The following is a 10076-nucleotide window of genomic DNA, read 5'->3' as shown; positions in this document are numbered from 1 at the left end:
CGGACTTGGTGAAATTATTCGGTCGTCCGGAGGTGTCGCCCGTCCCGGAGGTGCCGTCCGTGCCCTAAGTTGACGCCGGCCGTTATGTGGTGCCGCACGTATAATCACGCGCGTAACGAGCCGTCTCGGTTGCCGCGCGCGCGATTTCGCATCGGGCGAGTGTTCCGTACCGTAATCGCGGTCACCGCAGCTTGCGTGTTGCGTATCATCCGTAATAATTCGAAATATATGTCTCCGACGCGTGGGTTTGAGAGACACGTTTCGAGTTAGTAATCGGACAGCGCCCTTATGTCGAGCGAGCGCCGAATTGTATGTAACTTTCGTCCGAAACGTTTTTACGTAGCTCTCCTCGTTGCGGCGCCGTAAATCGTCGTTAAGTGTTCCGGAGGTACCGCCGGCGGTCGTCTGACTTCGAGAGTTCATTCGGTCGTCCGGAGGTGCCGCCCGTCCCGGAGGTGTCGCCGGTCGGCCGTGGTTCCCGGAGGTGTCGCCCGGCCCGGAGGTGCCGCCGGTCGGCCGTGGTTCCCGGAGGTGTCGCCCGGCCCGGAGGTGCCGCCGGTCGGCCGTGGTTCCCGGAGGTGTCGCCCGGCCCGGAGGTGCCGTCCGTCCCCTAAATTGACGCCGGCCGTTATGTGGTGCCGCACGTATAATCACGCCCGTAACGAGTCGTCTCGGTTGCCGCGCGCGCGATTTCGCATCGGGCGAGTGTTCCGTACCGTAATCGCGGTCACCGCAGCTTGCGTGTTGCGTATCATCCGTAATAATTCGAAATATATGTCTCCGACGCGTGGGTTTGAGAGACACGTTTCGAGTTAGTAATCGGACAGCGCCCTTATGTCGAGCGAGCGCCGAATTGTATGTAACTTTCGTCCGAAACGTTTTTACGTAGCTCTCCTCGTTGCGGCGCCGTAAATCGTCGTTAAGTGTTCCGGAGGTACCGCCGGCGGTCGTCTGACTTCGAGAGTTCATTCGGTCGTCCGGAGGTGCCGCCCGTCCCGGAGGTGTCGCCGGTCGGCCGTGGTTCCCGGAGGTGTCGCCCGGCCCGGAGGTGCCGCCGGTCGGCCGTGGTTCCCGGAGGTGTCGCCGGTCGGCCGTGGTTCCCGGAGGTGTCGCCCGGCCCGGAGGTGCCGCCCGGCCCGGAGGTGCCGGTCGGCCGTGGTTCCCGGAGGTGTCGCCCGGCCCGGAGGTGTCGCCCGGCCCGGAGGTGCCGTCCGTCCCCTAAATTGACGCCGGCCGTTATGTGGTGCCGCACGTATAATCACGCCCGTAACGAGTCGTCTCGGTTGCCGCGCGCGCGATTTCGCATCGGGCGAGTGTTCCGTACCGTAATCGCGGTCACCGCAGCTTGCGTGTTGCGTATCATCCGTAATAATTCGAAATATATGTCTCCGACACGTGGGTTTGAGAGACACGTTTCGAGTTAGTAATCGGACAGCGCCCTTATGTCGAGCGAGCGCCGAATTGTAAGTAACTTTCGTCCGAAACGTTTTTACGTAGCTCTCCTCGTTGCGGCGCCGTAAATCGTCGTTAAGTGTTCCGGAGGTACCGCCGGCGGTCGTCTGACTTCGAGAGTTCATTCGGTCGTCCGGAGGTGCCGCCCGTCCCGGAGGTGTCGCCGGTCGGCCGTGGTTCCCGGAGGTGTCGCCCGGCCCGGAGGTGTCGCCGGTCGGCCGTGGTTCCCGGAGGTGTCGCCCGGCCCGGAGGTGCCGCCCGGCCCGGAGGTGCCGCCGGTCGGCCGTGGTTCCCGGAGGTGTCGCCCGGCCCGGAGGTGCCGCCGGTCGGCCGTGGTTCCCGGAGGTGTCGCCCGGCCCGGAGGTGTCCGCCGGTCGGCCGTGGTTCCCGGAGGTGCCGCCCGGCCCGGAGGTGCCGCCGGTCGGCCGTGGTTCCCGGAGGTGTCGCCCGGCCCGGAGGTGCCGCCGGTCGGCCGTGGTTCCCGGAGGTGTCGCCCGGCCCGGAGGTGTCGCCGGTCGGCCGTGGTTCCCGGAGGTGTCGCCCGGCCCGGAGGTGCCGTCCGTCCCCTAAGTTGACGCCGGCCGTTACGTGGTGCCGCACGTATAATCACGCCCGTAACGAGCCGTCTCGGTTGCCGCGCGCGCGATTTCGCATCGGGCGAGTGTTCCGTACCGTAATCGCGGTCACCGCAGCTTGCGTGTTGCGTATCATCCGTAATAATTCGAAATATATGTCTCCGACACGTGGGTTTGAGAGACACGTTTCGAGTTAGTAATCGGACAGCGCCCTTATGTCGAGCGAGCGCCGAATAGTAAGTAACTTTCGTCCGAAACGTTTTTACGTAGCTCTCCTCGTTGCGGCGCCGTAAATCGTCGTTAAGTGTTCCGGAGGTACCGCCGGCGGTCGTCTGACTTCGAGAGTTCATTCGGTCGTCCGGAGGTGCCGCCCGTCCCGGAGGTGTCGCCGGTCGGCCGTGGTTCCCGGAGGTGTCGCCCGGCCCGGAGGTGCCGCCGGTCGGCCGTGGTTCCCGGAGGGTGTCGCCCGGCCCGGAGGTGTCGCCGGTCGGCCGTGGTTCCCGGAGGTGTCGCCCGGCCCGGAGGTGCCGCCCGGCCCGGAGGTGCCGCCGGTCGGCCGTGGTTCCCGGAGGTGTCGCCCGGCCCGGAGGTGCCGCCGGTCGGCCGTGGTTCCCGGAGGTGTCGCCCGGCCCGGATTCCCGGTGTCGCCCGGCCCGGAGGTGCCGTCCGTCCCCTAAGTTGACGCCGGCCGTTATGTGGTGCCGCACGTATAATCACGCCCGTAACGAGCCGTCTCGGTTGCCGCGCGCGCGATTTCGCATCGGGCGAGTGTTCCGTACCGTAATCGCGGTCACCGCAGCTTGCGTGTTGCGTATCATCCGTAATAATTCGAAATATATGTCTCCGACACGTGGGTTTGAGAGACACGTTTCGAGTTAGTAATCGGACAGCGCCCTTATGTCGAGCGAGCGCCGAATTGTAAGTAACTTTCGTCCGAAACGTTTTTACGTAGCTCTCCTCGTTGCGGCGCCCGTAAATCGTCGTTAAGTGTTCCGGAGGGTACCGCCGGCGGTCGTCTGACTTCGAGAGTTCATTCGGTCGTCCGGAGGTGCCGCCCGTCCCGGAGGTGTCGCCGGTCGGCCGTGGTTCCCGGAGGTGTCGCCCGGCCCGGAGGTGTCGCCGGTCGGCCGTGGTTCCCGGAGGTGTCGCCCGGCCCGGAGGTGCCGCCCGGCCCGGAGGTGCCGCCCGGCCCGGAGGTGCCGCCGGTCGGCCGTTGTTCCCGGAGGTGTCGCCCGGCCCGGAGGTGCCGCCCGACCCGGAGGTGCCGCCCGGCCCGGAGGTGCCGCCCGGCCCGGAGGTACCGTCGGTGCTTATACCTTATTGTCCCGGCATTTCGTTTGTTTCCTTCTTAATTAATGCTAATTATCGTTGTTTGACATTCGCCATACGGCTATCGTGATAATATTTTATCGTACAATAGGACTTTTCGATCGTTCGCTCTCCGCGACAATGTCTCGATTGAACGCGCCTTTCGGCGCTCGCGCTCGCATACGGCCGTGCGTAGGACCGTGCGTCGCCGACCGCCTGGCCGGCCGGTTGGGTACTATAAGAGATACGTCGCGCTCGGCGCGTCGAACGAGTCGAGCGAGTCCGGACGAGTCGTAAACGTACTTTCTCGAGTCTCTCGCCACTCCGGCGTGTTTCGACCGCTCTCCGTACCGTCGCCGACCGCTTGGCCGGTCGGTTGGGTACTATAAGAGGTAGGAGAGATTAATATTGTACGTGTCGCGCTCTCGACGTTGACAAACGAAGAATCGCCCGAACGGGTCGAGAACGGATTTTGTCGAGTCGCGACTCTGACACGGAGAGAGAACATTTATATAAAATGTTTGATTTTGGAAACCACGAATATATAAAATAATATACGATCGTCGCAGAACGCGCCGCCGCCAAGTCTTCTCATGCTTGGAGGTTGCGTGTCTCGCGAGAACGTACGTTCGACTCTCGCGTCGTCTCGTATTCCTCTTCGCCGGGGATTACGGTGCGGCTCTTCTCGTTCGTCGCCGAACGCGCGCAAAATTAACGCACACTTATTTATTACGAGCACAGCATTGCCACGAGTCGGTGTCGCAAGACCGAATGGCTCTTATGTGGCGCGCACGCCTCTAGTGTGTTGGCCGCGCGGTTCCCTCTCGTTTCGTACGCAGCAGCGGAATCGTCGCGCTTACCGAGCATCTACTCCACGGATACGAGTTTGCGGGAAGAGTTGCTTCTTCCCGCTCGCTTTGTACGCCGTAGCGAAATCTTATTGCTGGTCGTGTGCGGTTAAACGCGTACGAACCAGACAGAACAGTCCTCGACGTCTAAGCATCGCCATTGTCGATCTAGCGTCAGGGTGAATCGCGCGGTCTCTCGAGACCGCGCATCATAACATTTGGGAGAATAAGAACACTAGTATTTTGATCTTGTGGATTTTTGAACGGAGATGAGGAGGAGGAAGAAGAGGAGAGGCGTCGGGGGTTTACTCTCGCCTCCGTCGTTCTCTCGTACGCTTTACATAATAGCGTTAAACACAGCAGAGTGTCGCCGACCGGCTGAGCAAGACCGGCGGCAAATAAAATGGCACATACGAGCGTGTCGCGCGCGCGTCGGTGTTTCGGCATCGAACGCGCGCGCGCGCGAAAAAGAGCTAGCGACGAGTCTTCGGGCTCGCTCGCGAGTTACTCCCTTGCGAGTAACCGAACACGAAGCTCCCTGGTTGATCCTGCCAGTAATCATATGCTTGTCTCAAAGATTAAGCCATGCATGTCTCAGTGCATGCCGAATTAAGGTGAAACCGCGAATGGCTCATTAAATCAGTTATGGTTCATTAGATTGTACCCACATTTACTTGGATAACTGTGGTAATTCTAGAGCTAATACATGCAAAACAGAGTCCCGACCAGTGATGGAAGGGACGCTTTTATTAGATCAAAACCAATCGGTGGCGGGCGGCTCGCCGTTCGTCCACCGTTTATTTTGGTGACTCTGAATAACTTTGTGCTGATCGCACGGTCCTAGCACCGGCGACGCATCTTTCAAATGTCTGCCTTATCAACTGTCGATGGTAGGTTCTGCGCCTACCATGGTTGTAACGGGTAACGGGGAATCAGGGTTCGATTCCGGAGAGGGAGCCTGAGAAACGGCTACCACATCCAAGGAAGGCAGCAGGCGCGCAAATTACCCACTCCCGGCACGGGGAGGTAGTGACGAAAAATAACGATACGGGACTCATCCGAGGCCCCGTAATCGGAATGAGTACACTTTAAATCCTTTAACGAGGATCCATTGGAGGGCAAGTCTGGTGCCAGCAGCCGCGGTAATTCCAGCTCCAATAGCGTATATTAAAGTTGTTGCGGTTAAAAAGCTCGTAGTTGAATCTGTGTCGCACACCGTCGGTTCACCGCTCGCGGTGTTTAACTGGCGTGATGTGGGACGTCCTACCGGTGGGCTTAGCCTCGCGAGGGGCGGCCCAACTAATATCCCGTCGCGGTGCTCTTTACTGAGTGTCGAGTCGGGCCGGTACGTTTACTTTGAACAAATTAGAGTGCTTAAAGCAGGCTACCTTCGCCTGAATACTGCGTGCATGGAATAATGGAATAGGACCTCGGTTCTATTTTGTTGGTTTTCGGAACCCCGAGGTAATGATTAATAGGGACAGATGGGGGGCATTCGTATTGCGACGTTAGAGGTGAAATTCTTGGATCGTCGCAAGACGGACAGAAGCGAAAGCATTTGCCAAAAATGTTTTCATTAATCAAGAACGAAAGTTAGAGGTTCGAAGGCGATCAGATACCGCCCTAGTTCTAACCATAAACGATGCCAGCTAGCGATCCGCCGAAGTTCCTCCGATGACTCGGCGGGCAGCTTCCGGGAAACCAAAGCTTTTGGGTTCCGGGGGAAGTATGGTTGCAAAGCTGAAACTTAAAGGAATTGACGGAAGGGCACCACCAGGAGTGGAGCCTGCGGCTTAATTTGACTCAACACGGGAAACCTCACCAGGCCCAGACACCGGAAGGATTGACAGATTGATAGCTCTTTCTTGATTCGGTGGGTGGTGGTGCATGGCCGTTCTTAGTTGGTTGGAGCGATTTGTCTGGTTAATTCCGATAACGAACGAGACTCTAGCCTGCTAAATAGGCGTACCTTATGGTATCGCGATGAAGAAGCAGCTAATTGCGCGTAATTTGTGAATGCAGGACACTAACTCGACTTTTTCGAACGCACATTGCGGTCCAGGGTACAATTCCCGGCCCCACGCTGGCTGAGGGTCTTTTTGTCCCCTAAACGTTTGGCCCAAAAAAAGCGCGAAAGGCCCCACACGCGGGCGACCAGAGAATGGGCGCGCGTCGCCTGTGCCCTTGCAACGTTTACAAGGGCGTACACGACTTTTGACGTTCGCCCGAGTTTTGGGGGCCCGCCGACCGGGCCGCGGTAAAAACCCGGGGCGTCGTCTGAAAACAACCCCGAAATAATAATAATAATAATGAGGGGGGGGAGAAGGCAAAGGGTAAAATTGGCGAACGCGCGCCAGAGAAGCTGCGCGAATTTAAGAGGGGGAGGTTTTTGGACCCAAGGTGTGGTAGGGCGAGAGCCGAGGAAAAGGGATAAAAGGTAAGAGCGCGCGGAAGGAGCAAACAAACGCCAAAAAAAGGGTCAGGACGGTGAAATGGCACCCGTTTTCCCTAGAGCGGCGGTGCGTCGTTTCCCCCAAAGTGGGTTTTTAGCGCTTGCTAAACCGTCTCTCTCTCCGTAATCACACAGATGACGGGTGCTCTCCCCCTTTTGTGCCGCGCTCTCGGGCGATAAGCCCTCCCCGCTCTTATGCCGGGCGCCCTTGCCCGACACAAAGGGTATTACGGAGAAAATACGGGCTCGTCGTCCGGCGGAGAGAGCTTCTAATCCTTTACCCCTTTACGGAGAAGGGTTTTGAATCGCGAGCCACCGGTGTCCGAGTCCGAAATTTTCGAAAAGGGAAAAAAGGGGACCGGCCGCCGCGTCTGTCCCGTCGAATCGATTCCCCAAATTTTTGTATATAAAAGAAAGGAGAGCCGAAAATCCAAAACCCCGCGTTTATATCGTCCCCTTTACCCCCAAACGATGTGTGTGCGTTACGCCCCGGCGTTTTGCCTTTCGGATTTCGTGTGCTCCCCTGTGCCTCTCTTTCGACGCTCTCTCCCCTCTCCCTTATAATAAAATTATAGAGAGAGACGACGATGAGCAAACGCGGAGGAGGCAAACGGCTACAAAAACTCATATGCGACGACCTCAGAGCAGGCGAGATTACCCGCTGAATTTAGCATATTATTAAGCGGAGGAAAAGAAACTAACCAGGTTTTCCTTTAGTAGCGGCGAGCGAACAGGAAAGAGCCCAGCACGAATCCCCGGTTCCGCCGCAGGGAAATGTGGGGGTTTGGAGGATCCGCTTATCCCGAGGTGCCGCGTCGCGTCCCAAGTCCATCTTGAAATGGGGCCATTTTACCCTAGGGGGTTTGCCAGGCCCGTAGCGACCGGTGGCCGCCTCGGGAGGATCTCTCCTTAGAGTCGGGTTGCTTGAGAGGCAGCTCTAAGTGGGTGGTAAACTCCATCTAAGGCTAAATACGACCACGAGACCGATGCGAACAAGACCGTTGAGGGAAAGTTGAAAAGAACTTTGAAGAGAGAGTTCAAGAGAAACGTGAAACCGTTTCAGGGGTAAACCTAAGAAACCCAAAGATCGAACGGGGAGATTCATCGTCAGGGCGTGGGGCTCGCGTCGGTCGGCGATGTCCCGCGGAGTCCTTGCGGCTCGCGCGCGGCACGCTACCGTGCGCCGATGTCCGGCGCTCGTCGTCGTGCACTTCTCCCCAGTAGAAACTCGCGACCCCGGGGTGTGGGTTTACGGCCCGGGTGGGGTTTGTCTGTCGCGTCCCCGGGTTTAAAAGGGCACGCGACAAACCCTCGGTCGCCCGGCCGGCTGCTCGGCGGTACGCGCAAGGTATCAGGCCGCATATTCAAAGGTGCGTTCCCCAGACCGTCGCAAGCGCGCGCCACGGTACTCGGAGGTTTACGGACTTTCGCGCGTCCCCCGGTCCTGGCCCGCTGTTTGGTTACAGTACGGTAAACTTCGACAGGCCTGCGAACGTCTCCCGCGGTCTCGCGGGGGAGACCGATACCGGTCGCGACGCTACTGCTTTGGGGTACTCTTAGGACCCGTCTTGAAACACGGACCAAGGGGTCCCAACATGTACCGAGTCATTGGGACTTTGTCGCGAGACCTAAAGCGTAATGAAATGAAGGTCGGCCCCGGCCGTCGACCTAGGGAGGATGGGCCGCGTCGCGATGCGGCCTCGCACTCCCGGGGCGTCTCGTTCTCTCGCGAGAAGAGGCGCACCCAGAGCGTACACGTTGGGACCCAAAAGATGGTGAACTAGCCCCGGTCAGGACGAAGTCAGGGAAACCCTGATGGAGGTCCGTGCGATTCTGACGTGCAAATCGATCGTCGGAACTGGTATAGGGGCGAAAAGACTAATTGAACCATCATAGTAGCTGGTTCCCTCCGAAGTTTCCCTTAGGATAGCTGGCACTCGGCCGTTCCGCACGGAACGCGCGCGAGTCTCATCTGGTAAAGCGAATGATTAGAGGCCTTGGGGCCAAAACGACCTCAACCTATTCTCAAACTTTAAATGGGTGAGATCTCTGGCTTTCTTGAATTATGAAGCCACGAGCATCTTCGAATCAGAGTTCCAAAGTGGGCCATTTTTGGTAAGCAGAACTGGCGCTGTGGGATGAACCAACGCAGAGTTGAGCGCCCAACCTCGACGCTCATGGGACACCATGAAAGGCGTTGGTTGCTTAAGACAGCAGAACGGTGGCCATGGAAGTCGGAATCCGCTAAGGAGGGTGTAAAACTCACCTGCCGAAGCAACTAGCCTTGAAAATGGATGGCGCTGAAGCGTCGAGCCTATACTCTGCCGTCAGTGGCAAGTGGGGCGGCAACCGGGAGCGGGCGTTAGTCCTTCTCTCGCGTCGTAACGAAGCCCTGACGAGTAGGAGGGTCGCGACGGTGAGCGCAGAAAGTCTGGGCGCGAGCTTGCCTGGAGCCGCCGTCGGTGCAGATCTTGGTTGGTAGTAGCAAATACTCCAGCGAGGCCCTGGAGGACTGACGTGGAGAAGGGTTTCGTGTGAACAGCCGTTGCACACGAGTCAGTCGATCCTAAGCCATAGGAGAAATCCTATGTCAATGACGGCGTACATATACTCGAGTGTCGAGTAATAATAATAAATATTATACGAAAGACACACGCCCGTCGGGCAAAGGGAATCCGTTCCTATTCCGGAACCCGGCAGCAGGAACCGCATACAATTCGGGCCCTTGTAAGAGTGTTCGTCGGGGTAACCCAAAATGACCTGGAGACGCCGTCGGGAGATCCGGGAAGATTTTCTTTCTGTATAAGCATTCTAGTTCCTGGAAACCTCTAGCAGGGAGATAGGGTTGGGAACGCGAAGAGCACCGCAGGGTTTGGGGAGTGTCCGGATCTTCCCTCGGACCTTGAAAATCCAGGAGAGGGCCACTGGGGTGTCGCGCCGTTTACCCATATCCGCAGCAGGTTCCAAGGTAAAGAGCCTCTAGTCGATTTGAATAATGTAGGTAAGGGAGTCGGCAAATTGGATCCGTAACTTCGGAATAAGGATTGGCTCTGAGGACGGGGCGTGTCGGGCTTGGTCGGGAAAAGGGTCTGGCTGACGTGCCCGGGCCTGGGCGAGGTGAACGGTCGGCGTTCTCGCGCCGGTCCCGGGATCGAGCTCGGTCCCGTGCCTTGGCCTCCCGCGGATCTTCCTTGCTGCGAGGCTTCCGTGGCGGCGCGGAAGCAACTAGCCCTAAAAAAGGATGGCGCTAAAGGGTTTCGAGCCTATACTCTGCCGTCGCGGCAAGGGGGGGGGGGGGGGGGGGGGGGGGGGGGGGGGGGGGGGGGGGGGGGGGGGGGGGGGGGGGGGGGGGGGGGGGGGGGGGGGGGGGGGGGGGGGGGGGGGGGGGGGGGGGGGGGGGGGGGGGGGGGGGGGGGGGGGGGGGGGGGGGGGGGGGGGGGG

The 10076-nt window shown here is 59.0% G+C and overlaps 2 pseudogenes; both read left to right on the top strand.

The window, feature by feature from the left end:
* Positions 1–4721: 4721 nt before the first annotated feature.
* LOC146725130 (small subunit ribosomal RNA) lies at positions 4722–5903 on the top strand (annotated as a pseudogene).
* Positions 5904–7292: 1389 nt separating this feature from the next.
* LOC146725129 (large subunit ribosomal RNA) lies at positions 7293–9620 on the top strand (annotated as a pseudogene).
* Positions 9621–10076: the final 456 nt, after the last annotated feature.

The sequence above is a fragment of the Nylanderia fulva genome, unplaced genomic scaffold, assembly GCF_048542155.1.
Source record: "Nylanderia fulva isolate GAGA-0341 unplaced genomic scaffold, ASM4854215v1 Scaffold1023, whole genome shotgun sequence".
In the NCBI taxonomy this organism is placed as follows: Eukaryota; Metazoa; Arthropoda; class Insecta; order Hymenoptera; family Formicidae; genus Nylanderia; species Nylanderia fulva.
This window is presented reverse-complemented; position numbering and strand designations above follow the sequence as displayed.